This window comes from Rattus norvegicus, chromosome 5, assembly GCF_036323735.1.
Source record: "Rattus norvegicus strain BN/NHsdMcwi chromosome 5, GRCr8, whole genome shotgun sequence".
In the NCBI taxonomy this organism is placed as follows: domain Eukaryota; kingdom Metazoa; phylum Chordata; class Mammalia; order Rodentia; family Muridae; genus Rattus; species Rattus norvegicus.
Genome location: NC_086023.1, coordinates 168,640,610 through 168,647,534, shown reverse-complemented (window position 1 = coordinate 168,647,534; position 6,925 = coordinate 168,640,610).

The window sequence follows — 6,925 nt, the reverse complement described above, 5'->3', positions numbered from 1 at the left end:
TGTCAGGAAGACAGAAGCTATTCCAGGTGCTCTGGGAGGCAGGTTTGGTTATGGAGATTTGGGGGTAAACAGCTGTTGGAGGAACTGAGGGGCACGGGTCAGTGAGACCAACATCCCATTGGACTGTAAGAGTCTTACAAACTTAACTGCTGTCACCTTCATCAGCCGATTGTGTGGAAAGGGCCCTCAACTTCTTGTGTAGCCATGACAAGGGAGAGTGGGCTGTGTACCACACAACCCAAGGAACTCCAAAGACAGCAACAGCTACCCACAGCTAGAGCGAGGCAGGAGGCAGATGCCTGCTTCAGTGTCTGAAGGAACGAACTCCTCCAGAGCTCTACCTTGGACTTACGGCCTCCTGAGCCGTGAGCAATCAACTATCAGTCCGGCCACTTTGCTAGATGACCCCAACACACCGGAGGCAAACCATTGTCCTCTAAGCCCAGGGCCATGTCAACCACCCTCAGAGATGGTAGCCTCTGTCCACTGAGGTCCACGGTCAGGACTGGAGCCCAATCCTGATTTGAGGTCTTGTGATTCATTTCACAGCCTGAAGAGCAGCCAGGTTCTCTGTGACGTAGGAGCTGCAGCCCCTTCACCACCTGCCCCTGCCCCTCCCAAACCTGGGCCCTCTGTGCAGTTCCCCAGCCACGTAGAGTGGAGTGTCTAGGACAAAGGCAAGTTTAGCCACAGGGCTCGGGGAAGGACTGCATACCAAAGGGCAGAGCTCAGAATTCATGCTAAGGCCTCAGCCCAGCCCATCCATCCACTCTGTATCTGGCATGGAGAGAGACAGGCTGCCTCCCAGCCCTGGGAGGAAGCTGCTGACTCCTGTAAGCTCACCCACTTCCCTTGCAAACTGCTTAGACCGCACTTCATGGTAATTATCTCTGACGTGTGTGTGTGTGTGTGTGTGTGTGTGTGTGTGTGTGTGTGTGTGTGTGTGTAGGCCAGCGGCCTCTCCAGGGTGGCTTTCATCTTGCTATAAGAGGCTGCCTGGCTTGAGTGGGGTTTTGCTGCGGGTCACAAACCACAGTACCACGAATGTGGTTGCCCATCTCTGAAGTGATCTGATGGTTCAACAAGCGGCGAAAAGAAGTCGAGAGTTAGTATTGGAAACTCGTTGCTCTTCAAGAAGGCTTTGCCCAGCTCGGGTAGGGATCAACCGTGGCCATAAAGTCCTCTATTGAGGCAGGGCTAGGGTTAAGTCAGGACAAAGGATTAAAGGACACCAGCAGGAACAGAGATCCCAGCTGTTAATCCTCCTGATTTTATAGGCAGTCAGCTACCTATTGAGTGGGGGAAGGTGAGGAGGCAGAAACACATTTACCATGGAAACATTAAAACCACACCAACCGTGTAACAAGCACTTGTAAACATGACCTTGTACAGCATCAAACCTTACCCTCAAGTCAGCTGGGGCACATCCCATGTGAACCCATCCTTTATTTCTGCCAGCCACACCCACCCAGGACAGTGCTCCTCACCCTGGCTATCTCTGACCTATGACCCTCCTCAAACCCACCATTTAGGCCACGAGCAATAGATATCAAGACGGTAATAGCGATGTGCACCCCATCAACAACACTGCCCAAGGTTCTAATGCAATAGTCCCCGAGACACCAGGCAGGGATGGGTGAGGCTTGCACACTTCCTGATCTCTCAAAGCCAAGGAATCTGCCAGCAGAAATCATCTTACTCATTCTCTGAGTAGAGCACCTATTGTGTGTTGGGTCGCATGATCTTGTGTGACTGCTTCAAGTCTGTCACCAACTGACAGGTATGGGAGTCAGAGCTGCTGGAAGGGACAGTGCGGAGCCTTAATTAGGTTTCTGTCACTACCACCCAGCACCATCTGTAAGGGTTCATGGTTCGCAGAAGAAAGATACCTCAGACTCGATTAGTGTATAAACGCAAAGGGTGTTTTATTCTGCAGAAGTCTAGCATGCTGGGGTCTCCCATTACCAAGACCGAGAGACAACCAGATGGGCTTGCAGGCCTGATTTAAAGCACATTAGAGGATTCCTGGGTAGGCAACCTTTATGTACTCCATCTCTAGGGACATTTCATTACTGGGGCATGGAGGTTGCTGAGGAAGTCTGGAAACTGCTGCTGACCCTTTGTCCTTGCCTCAGGCCCAGGTGGCAGGGTGAAGTGGGGGTGGGGCAGCTTCTGGGGACAGGCCTCGCCTGGACTTGCCCAGTTCTTGGAAACAGAAATTTAGGCCTCATCTCTTGAACTGCCCATTTGAAGCCTGTCATGGAGTCAGCCAGGCCTTCTCACACCTGTACTCTTTGGAGCCTGTACTGGTGTGTGAGACAGGCAGTTGCTATGGCAGCTCACAGGGAGGGACGGTTCATTCTAGCTCAGGGTCGTGGTTGCTCCAGCTCCAGTGCTTAAGGCCTGTGGCAGCTTGATGCATCTCGATGGGAGAACGTGCCAGAGAGGGCCCTCCAGATCCAGGCCTCCAAAGGTCTGTGCTGGGCGTTCTACTGCAGTGAGGGAGTGGTCACTTCTTCCTTGCTGGGGTCGGCGGCACAGAGAGGTCTCTTCCCTTCCCAGGGTCAGGACTGAGGCTGAGGCCAGCCCAAGATGCAGAGGGAGCCTGCGTCTGGCTAAAAACCTGAGATTTGCTCTCCGTAAGCGGTTTTTTATCCATCCCCTCCCCCGAGAGCCTATACAGACATTTTTGGTTGATAAACCTGAAAAATCTCTAGAAAGCATTTAATTAATGCATTCTTCCCCAGCAGAGTGTCTCAGTAATTGCCGCTCAAGCAGCAGAGCCGTTGAGAAAGCTTTTCTTGCAAGGGCTGCGGGGACAGATAGAGATCCGCATGGCTGCTTCTTCCTGCAACCTATTGACACCCATTAACATTCTCCCAGCTATAAAAAAAAAATGCAACTTATTCTAGCACTCTCCTTAGGCAGGAGCCCAGCACTGAATCATCGAGCTTGAGTGACTGCCCAAAGTCACTACGGCGACGGAAAACAACAGAAACCGCAATGAGTCACGGGGTGCTGGACGGGCAAGTGTTTAGTGACAATAATAATTCTGTGAGGATAATTTCATTAATGGAAAGAGTGGGGACGACGTGGGGGCCGGCGAATACCGTACGCATGCGTATAAACGTCCTCAGACGCGCGTCGGGGCGGTTAAAGACCGGCCGCCTGTAAATGGGTCTGCACGTGTGCGTCTTCATAATGAGTGCCCAGGCCTTGGATGGGTAAAGTGCCATTCAGAAGTGATTTGTGCTAATCACACAGGGGAGAAGCCCTTTAGTGAGAGGAAACAGGAGCGAGGGAGGGCGTTTCAAGCAAAGAGCTCCATTTGATTCGGGGGCACAAAGGATTACAAAGAACATCAAAGCATCTCCGGGCTGAATAGCTCTCTCCAAAAGAAGACCTTCCACTCCGGATTTCAGCACACAAAGCGAGCCAGCAGGAACCCTCACACCGCAGGGGGCGAGGAGGTGACAGATGGGGATGAGCTAGGACTGCCATAGAGTCCTCCCCACCCCTCCTGCGCTCCAGCTTCTCCTTCGTCCACCCCTGGGGGTGTGGGACCTAAATGTGGCTTCTGTCCTGTGAAATGAGTCACACCGGAAACCTCCCCACTGGAACTCTAATGGGATATGGCTTTGCAGCTCGGCCCTCGCCTACCTGGAGAATCGCTTTCCCCTCTCACAGCAGGTCTCTCCTCCCAGGCTCAACCTTCTCCAGGTCAGAGCACGGGCAGGGGCCATGCCCTTTGCAGTCGAGTTCAGGATTAGACTCTGGTCAGAGTTTTCTCATTCACAGCTCTCAAGGCGTCTATGCTCGCCAGGCAGCTGGGCCCAAAGCCAGTCTTCCTTACGGACACTTTATCTTCAGCTGCAGGATTCATTCCATTCGGTCTTTACGCTGAGCCTTCGAGTTAACATGGAACCATCTTTAAATGTACAATTGAGCAGCATTTAGTGGTTTCACGGTGCTGTGGACACATCACCCAGTAATATTCCGGCACACTTGCATTATCTCAGGAAGGAGCGCGCCCATTCAGCCAGCAAGTGCTGGCAGGACTGGGTCCCACGGTTTCCCCTTTTCTGGCTCAGTACAGATGGAAAATCAGTTTGTGCTTTCTCCTCTCTGACTTCTTTCAGTCAGCACAATGTGGTCAAGCTCCATCCACATCGTGGCGCAAACCAGCCTACATTTCCTTTTTACGGTTGAGAAACATCCAATTGTGTGGATCGAGTGCATTTTGTTTATTCATCCATCCATTTATGGGCCCTGGATTGCTTCCACCCTTTGGCCGCTGTGAATAACCCTGCTTTGAATATGTGCGTCCCGCAAATGCTCGTCTCCTGCTTTGGTAAATGCCCAGAAGTGGGATTACAGAGTTATATGCAAATCTAACTTCTGGAAGATCCTGTGCAGGTTTGGGATCCTGGCCCTCTCCATGTGTTGGCTGACAACATCTCCTCCCTCTTCTGCCACCTTGGGTCTAGCACACAATGAAGGTTTTTCCTAACAGGGGCGAGTGGGACATGGAGAGACACCCAGGTTCACATAGAAAAGAAACCATTGGCAGAGAGAGTGGCAACCCCTCTGTCTGTGAGCTACATGTGACCACAATAGCCAACACTTCAAGCCCACCCTCCCACCTCTGCCCTCACCTCAGGGCTGGGTGCCCTGCCTTACTTCAGCTCTCTCAGCCTCTGCCTCCTGAGCTTCCTGTCTCTCTGCTTTCTCAGAAGACCACGTCTACCTGACTCCTGGGCAGGGTGGGCTCCAGCCTCTTTATTTAGAAGTCTCTTCAACCCTGACAGAAAACAGATAGTTGAGGACAGCCACTTTGTCTGCTGGAGGAGGGAGGGGCCCCCTTTGTCTACTGGACACGCTGAGCGAGGACACTGGCTCTGTGGCAGCCCAGCACCCACCTGTGCCCGTGGGTGTGTTAGCACCAGCCATGCATACCTGTCAGAAAGGCGAGCTTCTGTCTCTGCCTGCTGGATTTCCAGCTCTGCCTTGTGACAAGCAGAAAAAGAAAGCTTTCAAAGAGGAAAAGGGGAGGTACAATTTTAAAAAAAACAGATTAACAAATGTGTAAATGATCGTAAGGGAAAATGTCCTATTAAGAAAAATATGACAAGCATACACTCTTGGGGCGGGGTGCATCCAGGAGAAGAATGGGCTGTATCTCACTGAAATTACAGCATTGTCCTGTCCCAAACTAATAGGCTCTGGTGTCTCCAACCATATGCCAGAGGCATCATTTATTAAGACCATTACCCTGCAGACTACAGCTAGTCACATCTCCCAACGCCGCAGCTGCCGCTGCTGCCGTTATGAAAGACAGTTATAGTCATTTGCAAGATAATAACCATCCTAATCTCAAGGCTTCGTGAGGAACCTGTTCCTCCACATGTCACAATGGAGTTCTGCACAGGGGCAGCGCCAGCCAGGCCATAGTAGAGGGTGGGCAGCTCCTGGCCTCCCTCCCTCAACCCTGAAGAGCTGTGGGTCCATCTGTGTGCCTCCTGTTCTCAGCACTGGGGTGGGGGTGAGCAAGAGAAGGAAGGAGAGCAAGGTGGGGGTGGAGAGGGGGAGGGGAAGGGGGATGGACAGGACAAAGGGCAAGGAAGGAAGAGGGAAGAAAGGGACGATGCTCTTGGTTTGTTCTGTTCTTGCAATGAACACCATGAACAAAACACCCTGGGGAGGAAAAGGCTTATTTGGCTTACACTTCCAGATCTCATCCCACCACTGAGGGAAGTCCAGGAGAAACCTCAAGCAGGAACTTTAAGCAGAAACCACGGACGAAGGCTGCCTACAGGTTCGCTGGACTTGTGCTCAGTAGCTTGCTTTCTTTCTTTCTTTCTTTCTTTCTTTCTTTCTTTCTTTCTTTCTTTCTTTTTTCCGGAGCTGGGGACCAAACCCAGGGCCTTGTGCTTGCTAGGCAAGTGCTCTACCACTGAGCTAAATCCCCAACCTGCTCACTAGCTTTCTTAGCTAATGGATGGTGCCCCCCCACAATTTGCTGGGCTCTCCCACATCAATCGTTGGTCAAGAGAGTCTCTCACAAACATTGCCGCCTCAGGCCAATCTTATCTTAGCAATCTCTCAATCCAGACTCCTTCAGAGAGATGACTCTAGGCCGAGTCAAACCAACAGCTGAAGCGAGCCAGGACAGAAGGACAGAAGAAGACGCTGGGAAGGATGAGAGGAGAGGTTGGGGGAGGCGCAGAGAAGCAGAGGAGGAGGGAGAGTGGAAGAGAAATTCAAATTGTCACTGAGAGGAAGGAACAGGACCCAAAGGAAGAAAGCCGAACCATAGCTCTCCCTGGGTGGTAGCTTGAGGGCAGAACCCACACCCCCCTCCCCAACCCCGAGAAATACCAACAAAGCAGTAAGAGCCTAAGAAGCCTGCATCCCCAAGCGTCCTCACAACGGTGTGAAGAAGGAACAGAGATGGTGTGGTGGCGGGGCGAGACCATGCAGAGGGTCCTTCATCTTGTTTTCTTGCTGAGGCCATTTCAGGTTTAACTAGAATTTGATCTCCTTGATGGAGGATCCCGTTGAACATTACCCAGCTGTACTCTTAGGAGCCGAAGGTCGAGATGCCCCAGCTAACTGACCTTAGCTTCCATTACACTGTCAGCTTGTGAAAACCTCCCCCGGTAGCTGTGGATGAGACACCAGGATGTGGCTTTGAAATCCCCTTGCTCTAAAGACTCAGCAGTATGGGTAGGTCCTGAATACCCATGTGTGGTCTCATCTGGATACAAGATACTACAGGATAAAGACTCTGAATTGGCTGTAGAGTATGTCTTAGTGGTCCTCTCCAGTGGGATCCCGGTAAGGGGTCCCCGTACCAATGAGATTGGAGGTCAAAGGGGCAGGAATTGCAGAGCTGGGGTATCAGGCCTGTGTGCTTTGTGGACGG